A 19106-nucleotide genomic window follows, 5' to 3' on the forward strand; every position below is an offset into this window, starting at 1 on the left:
GAATATGTACTGAACTGTGCAATCTACTAATAAAAGTCTCAATCAATCAATCAAACTACTTCTCTTCCACTTAAACAGATGAGACACCAATGTGCATTTACATTTTTCATAGTTAATTCAGAGCATTCAGCATTATAAGAATTTCATCCTCATATCAATAAATGTTGTGGTGAAGAAGGAGCTGAGCCGGAAGGCAAAGCTCTCAATTTACCGGTCGATCTACGTTCCCATCCTCCCCTATGGTCATGAGCTTTAGGTCATGACCGAAAGGATAAGATCACGGGTACAAGCGGCCGAAATGAGTTTCCTCCGCCGTGTGGCGGGCTCTCCCTTAGAGATAGGGTGAGAAGCGCTGCCATCCGGGAGGAGCTCAAAGTAAAGCCGCTGCTCCTTCACATCGAGAGGAGCCAGATGAGGTGGTTCGGGCATCTGGTCAGGATGCCACCCGAACGCCTCCCTAGGGAGGTGTTTAGGGCATGTCCAGCTGGTAGGAGGCCACGGGGAAGACCCAGGACACGTTGGGAAGACTATGTCTCCCGGCTGGCCTGGGAACGCCTCGGGATCCCCCGGGAAGAGCTAGACGAAGTGGCTGGGGAGAGGAAAGTATGGGTTTCCCTGCTTAGGCTGTTGCCCCCGTGACCCGACCTCTGATAAGCGGAAGATGATGGATGGATGGATCAATAAATGTTTACAGGTACCTCAATATACAGTAATTCTTCAGAATTTTGTGCGTCTCATTATTTTAGAATGGTGGCGTACACTGCATCAAAACTTCAAGTGCAATATAATGTTTCACTTTCATGGGGGACAGGACTCGCAGCCTCAGAAGTACGTAAGAACAAAAGTACCGAAGTTATTGGTAAAATACGTGCAAGGAATTTGACAGACAAGGCCCACATTTGAGGGTTGCTCCACCCAAAGCACGCATCTTGAATGAAAGTGTTTACGCTGCAAAAAAGAGCTGACAAAATATTGGATTTAAAAAAGACTTGATATTTTGGGGTTAAAAAAATTGTGAAATTATCTGTCCATGCAGTTACTTCATTTTACTTGAGAAGACAACTTAAATTAAGATGTGTACATCTAGAAATTAGGAGGGTGTTTAAGAAAGAGACACATTTTGTTGTTAAAATAAGCATTATTAACCTTGCAATTCTTAAATTAGACACCCTTAGGATGTTGCAGCATATTTAAACAAGATTTGAGAAAAACAACATATCTTACATTATTTGAAAAGCTATTTTCTCAATTTTGACATTTTAAACTGGAATAGACAAAATATCAATGACTAAAAATAAGTATAAAGCTCCTAAAACTAGGGATAATTTAGAGATAAAATGTAAAATCTTGGCAAGTGGCAAATTATTTGCTTTGCAACGACAGACATAAGTCGAGTGGGAGAATGCTGCACGGCCAGAATCCGAGCAATTGCGCTGCTTTTTTCAGTAACCCACATGGGAGAAAATACGCCATGTGCACATTCACATAGAAATCATGATAAATGGACATCACACATTTTTTCTCTCCAAAGACTATACTATTTGATTTTAAGATATGCTGAGAGATAAATACGCTTGTGTGATATTTTCCATTTATATTGTTTTTACACTCAGTCACGACTGACATAATCTAATTTCAGAAACATCCATCCATCCATCCATCTTCTTCCGCTTATCCGAGGTCGGGTTGCGGGGGCAGCAGCCTAAGCAGGGAAGCCCAGACTTTCCTCTCCCCAGCCACTTCGTCTAGCTCTTCCCGGGGAATCCCGAGGCGTTCCCAGGCCAGCCGGGAGACATAGTCTTCCCAACGTGTCCTGAGTCTTCCCCTTGGCATCCTACCGGTCGGACGTGCCCTAAACACCTCCCTAGGGAGGCGTTCGGGTGGCATCCTGACCAGATGCCCGAACCACCTCATCTGGCTCCTCTCGATGTGGAGGAACAGCGGCTTTACTTTGAGCTCCTCCCGTATGGCAGAGCTTCTCACCCTATCTCTAAGGGAGAGCCCAGTCCACTCGGCGGAGGAAACTCATTTTGGCAGCTTGTACTCGTGATCTTGTCCTTTCGGTCATAACCCAAAGCTCATGACCATAGGTGAGGATGGGAACGTAGATCGACCTGTAAATTGAGAGCTTTGCCTTCCGGCTCAGCTCCTTCTTCTGCACTACGGATCGATACAGCGTCCTTAATACTGAAGACGCCGCACCGATCCGCCTGTCGATTTCACAATCCACTCTTCCCTCAATCGTGATCAAGACTCTGAGGTACTAGAACTCCTCCACTTGGGGCAGGGTTTCCTCCCCAACCCGGAGATGGCACTCCACCCTTTTCCGGGCGAGAACCATGGACTCGGACTTGGAGGTGCTGATTATCATCCCAGTCGCTACACACTCGGCTGCGAACTGATCCAGTGAGAGCTGAAGATCCTGGCCAGATGAAGCCATCAGGACCACATCATCTGCAAAAAGCCGAGACCTAATCCTGCAGCCACCAAACCAGATCCCCTCAATGCCCTGACTGCGCCTAGAAATTCTGTCCATAAAAGTTATGAACAGAATCGGTGACAAAGCACAGTCTTGGTGGAGTCCAACCCTCACTGGAAATGTGTCCGACTTACTGCCGGCAATGCGGACCAGGCTCCGACACTGATCGTGCAGGGAGCGGACTGCCACAATCAGACAATCCGACACCCCATACTCTCTGAGCACTCCCCACAGGACTTCCCGAGGGACACAGTCGAATGCCTTCTCCAAATCCACAAAGCACATGTAGACTGGTTGGACAAACTCCCATGCACCCTCAAGGAACCTGCTGAGAATATAGAGCTGGAATCCAATTTCAGAAACATTGAATACAAATAATTTGCTTTCAATCGAGCTTGGGTTAAACATCTCAGACAATAGTATTCCTGATGATACAATCAGGAATACTATTATCAGTAGTCATGGAGGAGAGGTCAACTGGGTCGACCGGGAGATCAGGCATGAAAGTATACACATGCAATTCAAACACTTATCAGAATCTCCAGCTGAGGCAGCAGTGGTTCTGTTTTCCTAACCAGACATCAAAACATTTATCCAGACAAAACTGGGTCCAGTAAAAAGCACAAATGAATGTGGAGTCAGCAGCTTTTCTACATCCCCGTGTTTAGTCAGCTTCTGACCAGCGCTGCTAGTCATAGCCCCGCCCTTGACACGGAACTCATGTATATTATTATGTGCTATTCATGGTCTTAATGGTGTCTTTAAAGGGATTAATTGTTATTTTAAAAGTGTATCATTAATGCTTTGTTCAGTCAATGACAAAAAATGTTGTGCCACAAGGGCACAGAATCCTGTGGACTCGCACTTTGAGGAAACTGCACAGGCACACTTAGTGCACTTTAATAGGTTGTTCTTGGCAACAGGGAAATGCTTTTCAAACAATTTAATGCTGACTTTAATAGTTGAAGTTTGGTCCAAACTAGAAGTGTGATTTTTTTTTTGTGTGTGTGATCTGAAATAGGTGTCAGTCAGGATTGGGCATAGTTGGAATTTGGATGATTCAGATTCCAAATGCTCGTTTCGATTTCAGTTTCCAATTATTCCGAGTTTTTAAAAAGCAGGGTCAATATTTTTTGTATGAACTTTGCTATGAATATCTTACAATGCTTTTTTCAACCTGCATATAAATATCAAACATTACAACTTGAATATAGGTATTATTAAGTTTCTTTCCAGAGGAGTAGACTTTCACAAATGTTTTACGTTTTAATATTTGAAAACATTATTCATTTTTTACTTTTTAAATACAGCGGATACCTCGGGATACTAGTTTAATTGGTTATGTGATGCCGCTCGTAACGTGATAAGTAATAATAATGTACAGGATTTACTTTGGAGCTTGGACCTGTACAGTGTCTTCTTGGAGATACTTTTTCAGTCAAACACACCATCAGCAACTTCTCCATATTCTCATGGCCATTTATATATCATTCCAACGTCCTAAACTGGCGTTCCCAACTCATTCTGCTTCAGTACGGTGCAGACTCGCAGTGCTACGCTCTAACTGCTTCACCAGTTCAGCTCCACGGTCTTTCAAATTGTTGATAATTTGTTTCTTTATATAAATGAATATCATCTACTTCTTCTTAGCACTGTTCTTCACACTCACTTTCTTCCTTCTACTTGTTGGAAAAACAAATATATGTCGATATCTTGCCATAAGCTATAATTGATTGATTGGTTGACATCATCTATGCCAGAAAACATTGAATTCGACATTCTATCCTTTAGTACAGTGGTTCTTTTTAATCAAGTACCCCTTAATCAGAGCAAATCATTTTTGGTTGAAAAAAAGAGATAAAAAAGTAAAATACAGCACCATGTCATCCGTTTCTGATTTATTAAATTGTATAACAGTGCAAAATATTGTTCATTTGTAATGGTCTTTCTTGAACTCTTTGGAAAAAAAAAAATAAAAATAACAAAAACTTTTTGAAAAATAAACAAGTGATTCAATTATAAATAAAGATTTCTACACATAGAAGTAATCATCAACATAAAGTGCCCTCTTTGGGGATTGTAATAGAGATCCATCTGGATTCATGAACTTAATTCTAAACATTTCTTAACAAAAAAAGAAATCTATAACATCAATATTTATGGAAGATGCCCACAAAAAATCTCGCTGTCAACACTGAATACTACATTGTTGCTTTTCTTTTCACAGTTTATGAACTTACATTCATATTTTGTTGAAGTATTATTCAATATATATATTTATAAAGGATTTTTGAATTGCTACTATTTTTAGAATATTTAAAAAAAATCTCACGTACCCCTTGGCATACCTTCAAGTACCCCCAGGGGTACACGTACCCCCATTTGAGAACCACTGATCTATGCCAACTAGTGCTGGGGAGGTTCATAACTCAGATTTTTGCTCACAACCTAAAGCCGAAAATTTGCTGAGAGATGCAGCTATCCCAACAAAACTCGTAAAATAACGTTATTTGTATCCCAAGTTTATGTGTTAAGAGTGTTTGACCTAGATGGTCAAACAAACAAAAAATAACAACTTGTAAAACCTAGTCCAGATTAACAGTATAATGTTTGTTGACTCAGTGTTGACATAATACAACATAACAATAATTGTTATTGTTTTATTTACCTGGTTATGACTACAAATGCAGAGGTATTGATCATATTGCACACTCCTTTGCACAAAATACTTGCATCGCAAATATCGCACATTTTGTTGTTTTTTTAAACTTTCGGGGTGCTGGAGCCTATCTCAGCTGCATTTGGGCGGAAAGTGGGGTACACCCTGGACAAGTCGCCACCTCATCGCAGGGCCAACACAGATAGAGAGACAACATTCACACTCACATTCACACACTAGGGACCATTTAGTGTTGCCAATCAACCTATCCCCAGGTGCATGTCTTTGGAGGTGGGAGGAAGCTGGAGTACCTGGAGGGAACCCACGTGCCAAATTATGCCATACTTGCAGACATACTTTCTTCTTCTTCTTTGGTGGTGTGTGTCATTCTTCTTTGTTATATTTGTTGGCTATTTATTTCATTTGGCGCACCGAGCGTGAAACCATTGATATGTAAAATCAAAGATGAGTTGATGCATCAGTGTGCTGTAGCAACCATGCTAAGTGACATGCCTACTTGGCAGCTGTCTTAGGAGGGGCGAATTTCCCATTAAGGGCAATGCGATACAATGTATTGTGTGGTGAGTTGTTTTTCCGTTGCTTATTTTCTGTACTCTTTGGCACACCATATTTACTCTGTCCCTGATCCACAGTATGGAGTGCAGCTGGTGCAAAGCAGGAGCAAACACCTGAAATTGATTAATGGAGTCTTTTTAACCTGGGTGCTGATGCCATGCGAGCGCCGGAACTTTGTGTCTCACCACCGTATTGCTCGCATGCGTACGCTCCTTCGGCTCAGTGGCAAACCTTGGTTTGACTCGTGCTCCTCGCCAGGTTTTATTGTATCTCTAGCCTTGTCTAGCTCTTTTAGTTTGTTGTTGTTACTTTTTTCTAGAAGTGTTTTTTTCCCTAGCCTTGTCTAGCGTTTTATGTTTATACTTAGCACTTTTGGTTTACTTTTTCCATATAGTATTTTCCTGGCTGTGTCCCGCGCTTTTGGTTAGTTTTTTGGTAGCAACTATTTCAGTTCGTTCATGGTGTGTTTTGTGCTCCACCATCGCCTTTTGTTATATATATATATTTGGCAACCTTACGTCCAAATAAAGACGAACTTTGTTTGCTACCATCTACGTCTCTGCATCCTTGGGGTCCACGCACTTCTACACCTAACATATTGTATAATGAAAATAAATCATAACTTGCTGGTTTCTTAACCTTTTTTTCATGCACTTTACTTTATTGTCAATATAAAAGCATGCTATTAAAGCATATTTTATTTAATATAAGAATAAAACAACTTTACTTATGAAAGATAATTAACAATGTCCTTGTTTCAACCGTAGGACATATTTTACCACAGTATGCAGCACAATATTTATTTATTTCATTTTAGCACAGATAACTGTATTCCTTTTCCGTTTGAACTATGACGTCAACCTAAGATTTGCGGATGCTTTCAACTTGTTTTAACTAATATGCGCTGTAATATTGGCACATATATACAAATATTACGTCCCCTAATTGCTATGCCGATGTTAAATAGCAGACAGCATCAAGAAATGATGTTCGATTATTCTACGGACATGACGCTACTTCCAAGAATGTATCGGGTCGAATGCAAGGAAAGGCGGCAGAAGAGTTTTTTTCGTCTGAATTTATGGACGAAAGTCATTAAGAAAAAAGGTCTCAAAGTTAATTCAAAAGTCTCTGTGGATTGATGGAGCGAGTTTTAAATCCAAAGGAAAAGACAGTCCCGTGACTGATATCCAGATAAAGGTTGCTATTGTTCTGGAAAATGTTGCCTCTTGTGCGGAAAGTTAATCGGTTGGCTTGCACAAATGAAGCATGAAGAGGTTTGTGTATGCTTTATTATTCACCTTTAATATGCCTATTTCATTCTCTTTAATCTCATTTGTATTTTGTTTGGGAGTTCGAACTAAGCTGACATTTTACATTTCTTTAGCTACCTTCTTAGATAAATCTGTTTTCTTTTTTCTTCCGTCGATGGACTTCAAAATGTTCTGTTCTTTTAATATGTGATATATGTCCTCTTCATTAAAATTATTGCTACGTTTGTATTTAATGGTATCTACTTCTGGGTTGTTACCCACACGTTAAGACTGGCGCATGCGCGATAGGAAGGGTCCTCTCCGGCCGCACAGAACCCCTCTAGAGATCTGTTTTCCAATCACACAACCCAGGTGTGTTAGTCACACTTTTCAAAAACTGAACATGATTCAATCAAGGTGTTTCCATGGTTATTTAGAGCCAAACTATTTAAGAAATCTGACTAATTTAGTGCATTGATACACACTGAGTATTTTTGCCTCAAAGTCTGGAAATACTGGCAGCACGGTGGCGCAGTGGTTTGTGTGTGTGCCTCACAATACGAAGGTCCTGAGTAGTCTTGGGTTCGATCCTGCGCTCGGGATCTTTCTGTGTGGAGTTTGCATGTCCTCCCCGTGAATGCGTGACAAACACCACCAAAGAAGAAGCAGAAAGTGTGTGTGTAAGTACGGCATAATTTGGCACGTGGGTTCTCTCCGGGTACTCCGGCTTCCTCCCACCTCCAAAGACATGCACCTGGGGATAGGTTGATTGGCAACACTAAACTGGCCCTAGTGTGTGAATGAGAGTGTGAATGGTGTCTGTCTATCTGTGTTGGCTCTGCCATGAGGTGGCGACTTGTCCAGGGTGTACTCCGCCTTCTGCCCAAATGCAGCTCTGATAGGCTCCAGCACCCCCCGTGATTCCAAAAGGGACAAGCGGTAGAAAATAAATGGATGGATGGAGTCTGAAAATGCATCACAGCAATATATACTTTTGGAACAGAATTATTGAGTGAAAAACTGACAATATCTCCATGCAGAACTTTTCAAAAACCTGAACAAAAACTTTTTTTTAAAAGATTGTTTTATTTACGCTTGTTCCATCAGAATCACGTAATTCCCATAAAATCCTAATCAATAAATATCTCGCTCTTTTGTGCATTTTGTCATGGGAATAACAATACAAGATAAATGTATGTCTTTTTTCAACTTAAAGTCTGATCATACACATTATTAACTATAGGCTAATCACAGCAAATGTTTGTTTCATCCCAGGCTATACTATATAACGTTTCTAAGCCATAGATGACCTTATTCCAGAAACAGCAATGAGTTTTTAGCATAAAATCAGAAAATTACATTAAGCACATTCCAGTGATTGAGTTGTTAAAACATGATTTAGAAAAAAATCTACAAATATAGTTTAGCAGGACCTTGTGGAGATGTTAACTGGTTAAAATGTGATGAAATATACAGAAAAATAATTAAGTGAACTAACATTTGTTCTTCTCGATGGCCTGTAGAAGATATAAATGAGGAAACGCCCTTTGGAACTCTTTTTGAAGAGGGGGGAATGTGTTTGCGTGACGACACTGAGTGAACAACCAGTGGCACCACTAATGTGTGAATTTTAACTTTTAATCTGAATTTTGAATTTGTTTTCAAAGAAAAATCTTGTCTTTCCTGGAGAATATGAGATTAAGCAATATTTGCCCGAAAGATACTGATGTTGATTTTAAAAACACACTATAAGATGTTGTTTATCTTTGTGCAAGTGTGTACAAAAGTTCATTAATTACTTAAGTTCAATCATGAATAACTAAGTGGAAACTTCCTGGATAAATCGATATTGTTAATCGTCATAAATGCATAGAACGTTTCCGCACTTTCACACTATACGCCAGGGGTTGGGAACCTTTTTGGCAGTGAGAGCCATGAAAGCCAAATATTTCAAAATGTATTTCCGTGAGAGCCATATAATATTTTTTAACACTGAATACAACTAAATGCGTGCATTTTTAAGACCAACATTTTTAGAGTATAATAAGTCTCTCATTCTTTTTAATAACATTGTTATTCTAAAGTTAACCAATAATAAATATAATACTTCTTACCATTAATGCGACATCTTGAACAGGTGCGATAGAAAGATAGAAAACGGATGGTTGGATAAAAATGCATGAGAATGTTTTATAATTTGAACGTTATTTTTAACAGTGTGATTACTAGCGGAATTATTAATTATTTATCGTGTTAAGCAGTGTCAGCTAAGATTTATCTGAGAGCCAGATGCATTCATCAAAAGTGCTACATCTGGCTCTAGAGCCATAGGGTCCCTACCCCTGCTATACACCCTTACTAGAGGCAGCCATCTACATCGTGACCACTCCTGAGCCTGCGTCCCATGCCCAATTGTTCATGAGTTGCACTGATTTGAGATAATGCATCTCATGGGACTATACATGGCAGTGGCATCCTGATCTCTGAGTCAAACATAAGCTGATCTGAATTAACACAAACAAAATGCCTTCTGTTAACAATTAGCTTTCCCTGGTCTTGATGTTTTTTTTTTTTTATCATCACCTGATATTTTCTTGAGGCGCATTCTTGCAATTTATTGCCACATGATTTAGTCCGTCCCAGAAAGTAATGACCATGTAGACTTGGACAGTTGACTCAGTCCATCTGCATTTTGAAACATTATCTACTCATAAAATATGCTTGTCAACAAAGGCAGTTGGTACTTAAGTGAAACACTCATGCATGACTAAGAGAAACATCTTGTGTTACCTTATTCTTTGCCTTGAAATAGCAAAATCCGTTACTGTCAGTCATCCTGTTTCACTACCTGGTAAGATATAACTTTGGTCAGCAGAGCAGAAGTAGTGTCACCGCTAGCTGCTTGGCAACTTAGGGAATTACCTGAACGTGTGCATATGAATATCAAGTTAAGTGAATTATATTTATATAGCGCTTTTTTCTAGTCACTCAAAGCGCTTTACATAGTGAAACCCAATATCCAAGTTACATTTAAACCAGTGTGGGTGGCACTGGGAGCAGGTGGGTAAGTGTCTTGCCCACGGACACAACGGCAGTGACTATGATGGCGGAAGCGGGGATCGAACCTGGAACCCTCAAGTTGCTGGCACGGCCTCTCTACCAACCGAGCTATACCGTCCCAAGGATGCATGAAGTACTGTACATACAAGCTTGCTTTACCATAGTGGTTTGATAGTAAACAGCCAGCTCAAAACTCCTAAAATCACCTTTAAACTCGCTCATAAACACATTATAGTATAATTGACTGTCTGAGAATGTACATTGTTGATAGTGTAACTATACGTCTGAACACACCTCATACGTACCTGGTCTGTTGTTCTGTAGCTCAATGGCCGAGTCTGTGGTGTGGCCATTGAGCCATGTTTCTGAGATTGTGTTGTCCAGGATGCAAACATAGGCCAGGATGATGGATGGAATAGTCGGCTTGCACAGGTTAGCCTGCGGTTGCAGCAGAGTAGTGGTGGTCGGGGTTGAGGTGGGCAGCTGTTGGACATGTAGCTTGCCTTGCTCTGGTTTTAAAGTCCATAAAGCGCTGGTGCGAATGTCGAACATGCCATGCTGCCATGTCGAAATGTTTATTCTCCACTATACAGACGTGTGGTGGAGTACAAACAGTGTGCATATTGTACCAGGAGGTTCTGTTGAACTCAAACTGTTCAAAACCTCTCCCACTTGTAGAAACCCCGTTTCCATATGAGTTGGGAAATTGTGTTAGATGTAAATATAAACGGAATACAATGATTTGCGAATCCTTTTCAACCCATATTCAGTTGAATGCACTACAAAGACAAGATATTTGATGTTCAAATGCATAAACTTTATTTTTTTTTTGCAAATAATAATTAACTTAGAATTTCATGGCTGCAACATGTGCCAAAGTAGTTGGGAAAGGGCATGTTCACCACTGTGTTACATCACCTTTTCTTTTAACAACACTCAGTAAACGTTTGGGAACTAAGGAAACTAATTGTTGAAGCTTTGAAAGTGGAATTTGTTCCTATTCTTGTTTTATGTAGTGCTTCAGTCGTTCAACAGTCTCGGGTCTCCGCTGTCGTATTTTACGCTTCATAATGCGCCACACATTTTCGATGGGAGACAGGTCTGGACTGCAGGTGGGCCATGAAAGTACCCGGACTCTTTTACTACGAAGCAACGCTGTTGTAACACATGGCTTGGCATTGTCTTGCTGAAATAAGCAGGGGCATCCATGATAACGTTGCTTGGATGACAACATATGTTGCTCCAAAACCTTTATGGACCATTCAGCATTAATTTTGCCTTCACAGATGTGTAAGTTACCCATGCCTTGGGCACTAATGCACCCCCATACCATCACAGATGCTGGCTTTTGAACTTTGCACCTATAACAATACGGATGGTTATTTTCCTCTTTGTTCCTGAGTACACCACGTCCACAGTTTGAAAATATAATTAGAAATGTGGACTCGTCAGACCACAGAACACTTTTCCACTTTGCATCAGTCCATCTTAGATGATCTCGGGCCCAGAGAAGCTGGCGGCGTTTCTGGGTGTTTTTGATAAATGGGTTTTGCTTTGCATAGTAGAGTTTTAACTTGCACTTACAGATGTAGCGACCAACTGTAGTTACTGACAGTGGTTTTATGAAGTGTTTCTGAGCTCATGTGGTGATATCTTTTACACACTGATGTCGGTTTTTAATGCAGGGAGGGATCAAAGGTCCGTAATATCATCGCTTACGGGCAGTGATTTCTCCAGATTCGCTGAACCTTTTGATGAGTTTACGGACCGTAGATGGTACAATCCCTAAATTCCTTGCAATAGCTTGTTGAGAAATGTTGTTCTAAAACTGCTCGACAGTTTGCTTGCAAAGTGGTGACCCTCACCCCATCCTTGTTTGTGAATTACTTAGCATTTCATGGAAGCTGCTTTTATACACAATCATGGCACCCACCTGTTCCCAATTAGCTTGCGCACCTATAGGATGTTCCAAATAAGTGTTTGATGAGCATTCCTCAACTTTATCAGTATTTATTGCCACTTTTCCCAACTTCTTTGTCATGTGTTGCTGGCATCAAATTCTTAAGTTAATGATTATTTGCACAAAAAAAATGTTTTAGCAGTTTGAACATCTATGGGTTGAAAATTATTTACAAATCATTGTATTCCGTTTATATTTACATCTAACACAATTTCCCAACTCATATGGAAACGGGGTTTGTATTTCACAAATAACACATTATAAACATGATAAAATAACTAGGGATTTATACACAACCACTTACTAGTGAAGTCATAGTCATAAAAATTACGCTTACAAAATGAAATTTTTGCAAAAAACAAGCCTTTCTCAGATACTGCAGCTTTTTTAGGCAATGTTCTGCTTCAAAACATGTTTCAAATATGTCAAGGAGAGTACCTGGGAGAGATTTTTTCCAGTTGTAACACTACAGTTATTGTTTGCATATACAATACTGAACACTAGGGGTGTCCTGATCCGTTATTGATATCAAATATTTGTCAGTAGTATGGGATTATATCGGTTTGCATTTAAAAATATCCAATATAAAAGCCAGTTAAAATCTAAATCCTCCAATAAGCACACATGGTTGGTCTTTTCTTGCATTATAGTTAAGTCACTTACAAAAGGTAAACATGGTAGGCTGGTAGGAGCTAGTATCTACACACCAGCTAAGTACACAATAGTGCATAAACTACACATATGTAAAAAGTGTAATTGAACACAATTGCAGTCCAAAACACCACAATTGTCAATATATAGTATCAAGTGATTATAGTTGCATATTACCCACTGATTAAAGTTTCTAAAGCAGCAGCGTACAACAAAGTACCCAGTAATGAAAGTGTCTGCATGGTTAAACTTACTCATTAAATTGTGGTCACTGGGTGTCACTAAAAAACATTTACCACTCCACTTAAGTCCATTCCAGAAGGTTAAAAACAACTTGGTCAGTGTTTTTCTTATCTACCATTGTTCTGATTGGGTAACTACACTTGGTCAAAACTTTTCTAAAATTCCACACTACAAAATGATAAAGGTATGCATTATTCCTACTTTTATTGTATCGGATCAGTATTGGGATCGTCCAATATTTAAGACTCTGGCATCCATATTAGATGAGATGTGAAAAGACTGTTTAGAGTACCTGATCACAAACTGCCCAGAGACTACAATCTCTATAACTAAAACTGGCACAATTTCAGAAATGTTTATTAATATGTGCTACCCCTGTTTTAAAAACTTTAACATATCTAACGTGTATTATTATCCACCTTGCTAACACTGTAGCTCATAGGTACACTGATAAAAGAGATCAGCTGCTGCTAACAAACTCAGAATCAATCAAACAAATCCCTCAATCACAAATGTCACAAAGGGCTGCACAAGCCACAAAGACATCCTCGGCTCAGATCCCACATCAGGGCAAGAAAAAAATCAATCCAATGGGAACTACAAGAAACCTTGGAAGGCACAACAGATCCTCACCCTTCCCCTCCCCGGGTGACCAGTGCAATGGATGCCGAGTGGGTTGATAGTGTAAGAGTCCAGTCCGTAGTGGGGCCAGCAGGAAATCCTCTTGCACGTAGACAAGTCGGGGCGCAGACACATCACCGACTGTTGCATAAGGAGTGGTCCACCCCGGGTCCCAACTTCTTGTAAACATCCAATCGATTGGGAGGCCAGCAGGGAGGTTATCGATAGAGCCCACATAATTTGGGAACAGTGCCATTACTGAATGCAGTAGGCCAGCAACAGTCGTAGTTGTGACAGCATTAATGTTGTGGCTGCTAATGCATTTGTTATTAGTAGCTGGTTGACAATGAGTCAGAACTTAAAATGTTATTAGGTGATCGGACATTACTTCAGTGTACGGGAGTAGGCCTATTTTCTGTTGCGATGCATGGGTTCTTTTAATATTTGTTTAATAAATGAGAAAAATTTACGCTCCATTTGGCTCATAAAGTCTTCACCAACAAACAATAATTGATTTCACAAACATAGCACCACAATGGGTTAAACAGTTCAACAGACAGCTAAACATAGGAAACAAATAGTTTATTTGTGCCTGTTTCTCTTCCTAAGTTTTCCAGATGTATGTGTGAAGGTCTTTGGACTCCGACCCCAGACACGGAAGTCGTGATAGTACAAAAGTACTACAGGCTATGGCAAAGTAAAAACCAGGGTAAATGGAAAGAGCTCTGAAAAAAGTCGGGAACGAAATGGGTTGTACTTGTATCGCGCTTTTCTACTTTTTTTTTTTTAAAGTACTCAAAGCACTTTGACACCATTTCCACATTCACCCATTCACACACACATTCACACACATGGCAGGAGCTGCCATGCAAGGCGCTAACCAGGCCCCGTCAGGAGCAAGGGTAAAGTGTCTTGCTTAAGGACATAATGGACGTGACTAGGATGGTAGAAGGTGGGGATTGAACCAGTAACCCTCAGATTGCTGGCACGGCCACTCTCCCAACTTGGCCACACCGTCCCCAACTATACTCACAACTAAAAGCGCCTTAAAGAGTGGGTATTTTGTCATAAGCTTTAAAAGCAAACATGTTATGTTGCAAACAGAAACAGACCCACAAGAGGAGTCCTGGAAGAAAACTGACCAAAATAGTCCATTGGGATGCATGCATGCTATGACAATAAGATCATTAAATCTAATAAAAGATTGATTAGAGTGTGACATTATTTGGGTGTATTTTTGCAGGTATAACATTTTATACCACAGCCCCTTGAGCTTAGGTTAGTCTTCGTGTGAAGACAGCAAACAAGTAATAATAATAATAATAATAATAATAATAATAATAACTTAGATTTATATCGCGCTTTTCTAAACACTCAAAGTAGTTTTCTTTCCCCCGTAGCTGTAATCACAAAGAATCTGCTACCACCACAGAGCAGCTCGGCATTATGGGCCACCACTTAATTGCTCATGACCATCAATTAGCGAGCTGAATGAGTGTTTATTTCTAAAGCCTGTAATGGAATGCTATTTCATATGCAAGCTTGGTGTTAGGTCACATGTTGGCAAGTGGTTTAGCTTTAAAGGACAAAACAGGGACGCTTATAATTACAGCTTTTATCCATGATGAGGTACTGCTAATGTGAAAGTCTAAAGCTACTGCCACTGCAATACGGATATTTGAATACAACAAACATTTGTATGTGTTTTGGCCTTATATCCACACGCAAACTTAGGTTTTCATCCAACAATTTTTGGAAAACGTCAGCTGGGGTGACGTTTTTTAAAAAGTGCTGCTTCTCTGGGTATCGATCTGATTGCAAGTAAATACAGGATTAGTATGTCCGATACTGATACCGATACTTTTGACTTGAAATATCATGATCATTGAATAACTTTGTGAATTTGCTTCTAGGAGTTGATTATTATAATGAGAACACAGGAACACTATTTCATGGAGACAAAATGTTTTAAAACTAAATTCCACAATCTAAAATGATGTAATAGTATATAAAAAAGGAGTTCCCCGCATTACATTCTAGTAAAAAGCTTTGTTTGGCAAGTTGCATGATAGCAAAAAAGCAACAATGTAACTAAAATATATACCTTAAAATACAACTAATAACTGTTATAAGCAAATGTTTGTGAAAAATAATGTCAGTAGATCAGGGAGGGTAGGGGTAAAGCGTGTCTTAATGAGCAGAGAAAGGGACGCTGCTGTGGCGTAATCTCTGAAAAAAATTTAATAACATCCGTGCATTATCTAGTGCTTGTCCCTCTGTGGGTTGCGGGGGGGGCTAGAGCCTATCCCAGCTGCACTCGAGCAGAAGGCAGTGTACATCCTGGACAACTCGCCATTCAAGAAATGTATCGATTCCATCACGGCAATATCAATCTGATACCAATACCCATCTTGGTATTTATTCTATCCAGTAGAGATGCGCGGACAGGCAATTATATCACCCGCAACCGCATCACTAAAGTCGTCATCAACCAACATTTTATCGAAGCCACACCCACCCGCCACCTGCCTGTTGTTATATATCTAAAATAGACGATGCGAGGCATTAGTGAGGTTAGAAAGTGTAACTCCCTCCAAATAACACAGACACAATGGCTTTCTTGAACTGATTTATTTGAAGGCTTACTTTCCCTTCAAATTCACCGTGAAAACTGTAATAAATAAAGTACGTTACAAACGTAAAAATGATAACATGCACAGCATGTGGATTAAACATTTTACCAAGTAAAATACTGACAAATGACAAATACCTCGTTGGCTATATTTCCAACAAAGACAAATCATTATTTCCTCTAGATTTTCCAGAACAAACATTTTAAAAGAAATTCAAAAGACTTTGAAATAAGAATTATATTTGATTCTACAGATTTTCTACATTTGCCAGAATATATATTGTTTAATTTAATCATTATAAGTTGGAAGAAATATTTCACAAATATTCTTCGTCGAAAAAACAGAAGCTAAAATGAAGAATTAAATTAAAATGTATTTAATATTTTTTAGAATAAGAAAAAAGAAATTACTTGAACATTGATTTAAATTGTCAGGAAAGGAGAGGAAGGAAGGGTATACGTGTTTAAAAATCCTAAAATCATTTTTAAGGTTGTATTTTTTCTCTAAAATTGTCTTTCTGAAAGTTATAAAAAGCAAAGTAAAAAAAAAATGAATTTATTTAAACAAGTGAAGACCAAGTCTTTAAAATATGTTCTTGGATTTTCAAATACTATTTGAGTTTTGTCCATCTTAGAATTAGAAATGTCGAGCAAAGAGAGACCAGCTTGCTGGTGAATAAATACAATTTAAAAAATAGAGGCAGCTCACTGGTAAGTGCTGCTATTTGAGCTATTTTTAGAACAGGCCAGCGGGCAACTCATCTGGTCCTTACGGGCTACCTGGTGCCCGTGGGCACCGCGTTAGTGACCCTGGCTCTATAGTATATTGATGAACAGAGGCACCTGCTCAGTGGCCTAGTGGTTAGAGTGTCTGCCCTGAGATCGGTAGGTCGTGAGTTCAAACCCCGGCCGAGTCATACCAAAGACTATAAAAATGAGACCCATAAACTCCCTGCTTGGCACTCAGCATCAAGGGCTGGAATTGGGGCTTTTAATCACCAAAAATGATTCCCGGGCGCAGGCACAGCTGCTGCTCACTGCTCACGTCAATGGGGTGATCAACGGTGATGGGTCAAATGCAGAGGATAATTCCACCACACCTAGTGTGTGTGTGACAATCATTGGTACTTTATTTGAGTATAATGTTCATCACATCAATCAGCTGTAGGTTTTTTTGCAAGCTTGTGTTTGGACACAATCTGGGTGGAAGCCAGTCAATCAAAACAATGTATGATAACTCTGGAATGAATGACAAAAAAATGCAATCTTTTGACAGCAGTAATAGGCAGACATTTTTTAACACGGATTGGGGAAATGTGCATTTCCAATATCTGTGTGAGTATGGGCATGGCTTAGATCAGTGTCTCTTAATCTCAGGGGCCCACTGTTGGGCCATGAGCGCCTTTCAGAGGGCCGGCAAAAATATCTGTTTATCAGCTGTGTTCTATATGGGTTGCAGTAGCACTGAGTTGTAATACACTTTTCCACGACTTGTGGCAGTAATGAAAATCAAAAACAAATGGAAGATGTCTGGAACTAAAGTAGTAAACAAGTTTCTTGAGCGCAAAAAATATGACTAAAGTGGTGGAGCTGCATTTCTATTTACACTTACCATATTTTTCGGACTAAGTCACAGTTTTTTTCATAGTTTGGCTGGGGGTGCGACTTATACTAGGGAGCGACTTTTGTGTGAAATTATTAACACATTACCGTAAAATATCAAATAATATTATTTAGCTTATTCACGTAAGAGACTAGACGTATAAGATTTCATGGGATTTAGCGATTAGGAATGACAGATTGTTTGGTAAACTTATAGCTTGTTTTATATGTTATAGTTATTTGAATGACTCTTACCATAATATGTTACGTTAACATACCAGGCACCTTCTCAGTTGGTTATTTATGCCTCATATAATGTACACCTATTCAGCCTGTTGTTCACTATTCTTCATCTATTTTAAATTGTCTTTCAAATTTCTATTCTTGGTGTTGAGTTTTATCAAATAAATGTCCCCAAAAAATGCAATTTATACTCCAGTGCGACTTATATGTTTTTTTTTCCTTTTTGTTATGCATTTTCGGCAGGTGCGAGTTATACTCCGGAGCGACTTATACTCCGAAAAATACGGTAAATTTGTTTTGGCGGTTTAAAGATATTCATTATTAAATTAGTTATTTTTAGCACAACACAGTTATATGTACATCTGTTTTTTATTAGTTATTTATCAATCCTAATCTATTCTAATCTAATAAACCTGAATTTAGCCCAAGGTTAATGAGTTGAATGAATAACAATATTTGTTTATTTTTATGATTAACACATGGTTTCATATAATTTGACAAGGTTGTAAACTGTAAGTATGTTAGATATGATTAGTGATTTTGATTAAAATCTAGACTAAGTTTACCAATTCAGTGTTGATATTTAAGCGGGCACCTCTGTAGTGGAAAAGTTGGGCCCCTAGGTCAAAAAGGTTAAAGGGGAACATTATCACAATTTCAAAAGGGTTAAAAACAATAAAAATCAGTTCCCTGTGGCTTGTTGTATTTTTTGAAGTTTTTTCAAAATTTTACCGGTCCCCGAATATCCCTAAAAAAAGCTTTAAAGGGCTTGATTTTTGCTATTTGCGATGCTACTATCCATTTCCCTGTGACGTCATACAGTGCTGCCATTGTAAACAAACAACGGCGAATACCACAGCAAGATATAGCGACATTAGCTCGGATTCAGACTCTGATTTCAGCAGTTTAAGCAATTCAACAGATTACGCATGTATTGAAACAGATGGTTGGAGTATGAAAGTATTGAAGAAGAAACTGAAGCTATTGAGTGAATAGCTATTGACGCTATTCATAGCCATAGCATGGCCGAATAGCTGCGTAAGCATCGCCGGTAAAATGTGCGGACCAAACGATCAGGACTTTCGCATCTTGTGACACTGGAGCAACTTAAATCCTTCGATTGGTAA

The 19106-nt window shown here is 39.3% G+C and overlaps 1 protein-coding gene across 1 annotated transcript in view; it reads left to right on the forward strand.

The window, feature by feature from the left end:
• LOC133541135 (cell migration-inducing and hyaluronan-binding protein-like) overlaps positions 1 to 19106 on the forward strand; it is a 352912-nt gene that overhangs the window by 169974 nt on the left and 163832 nt on the right. The window lies entirely within an intron of this gene.

This window comes from Nerophis ophidion, linkage group LG02 (genome assembly GCF_033978795.1).
Source record: "Nerophis ophidion isolate RoL-2023_Sa linkage group LG02, RoL_Noph_v1.0, whole genome shotgun sequence".
Taxonomy (NCBI): domain Eukaryota; kingdom Metazoa; phylum Chordata; class Actinopteri; order Syngnathiformes; family Syngnathidae; genus Nerophis; species Nerophis ophidion.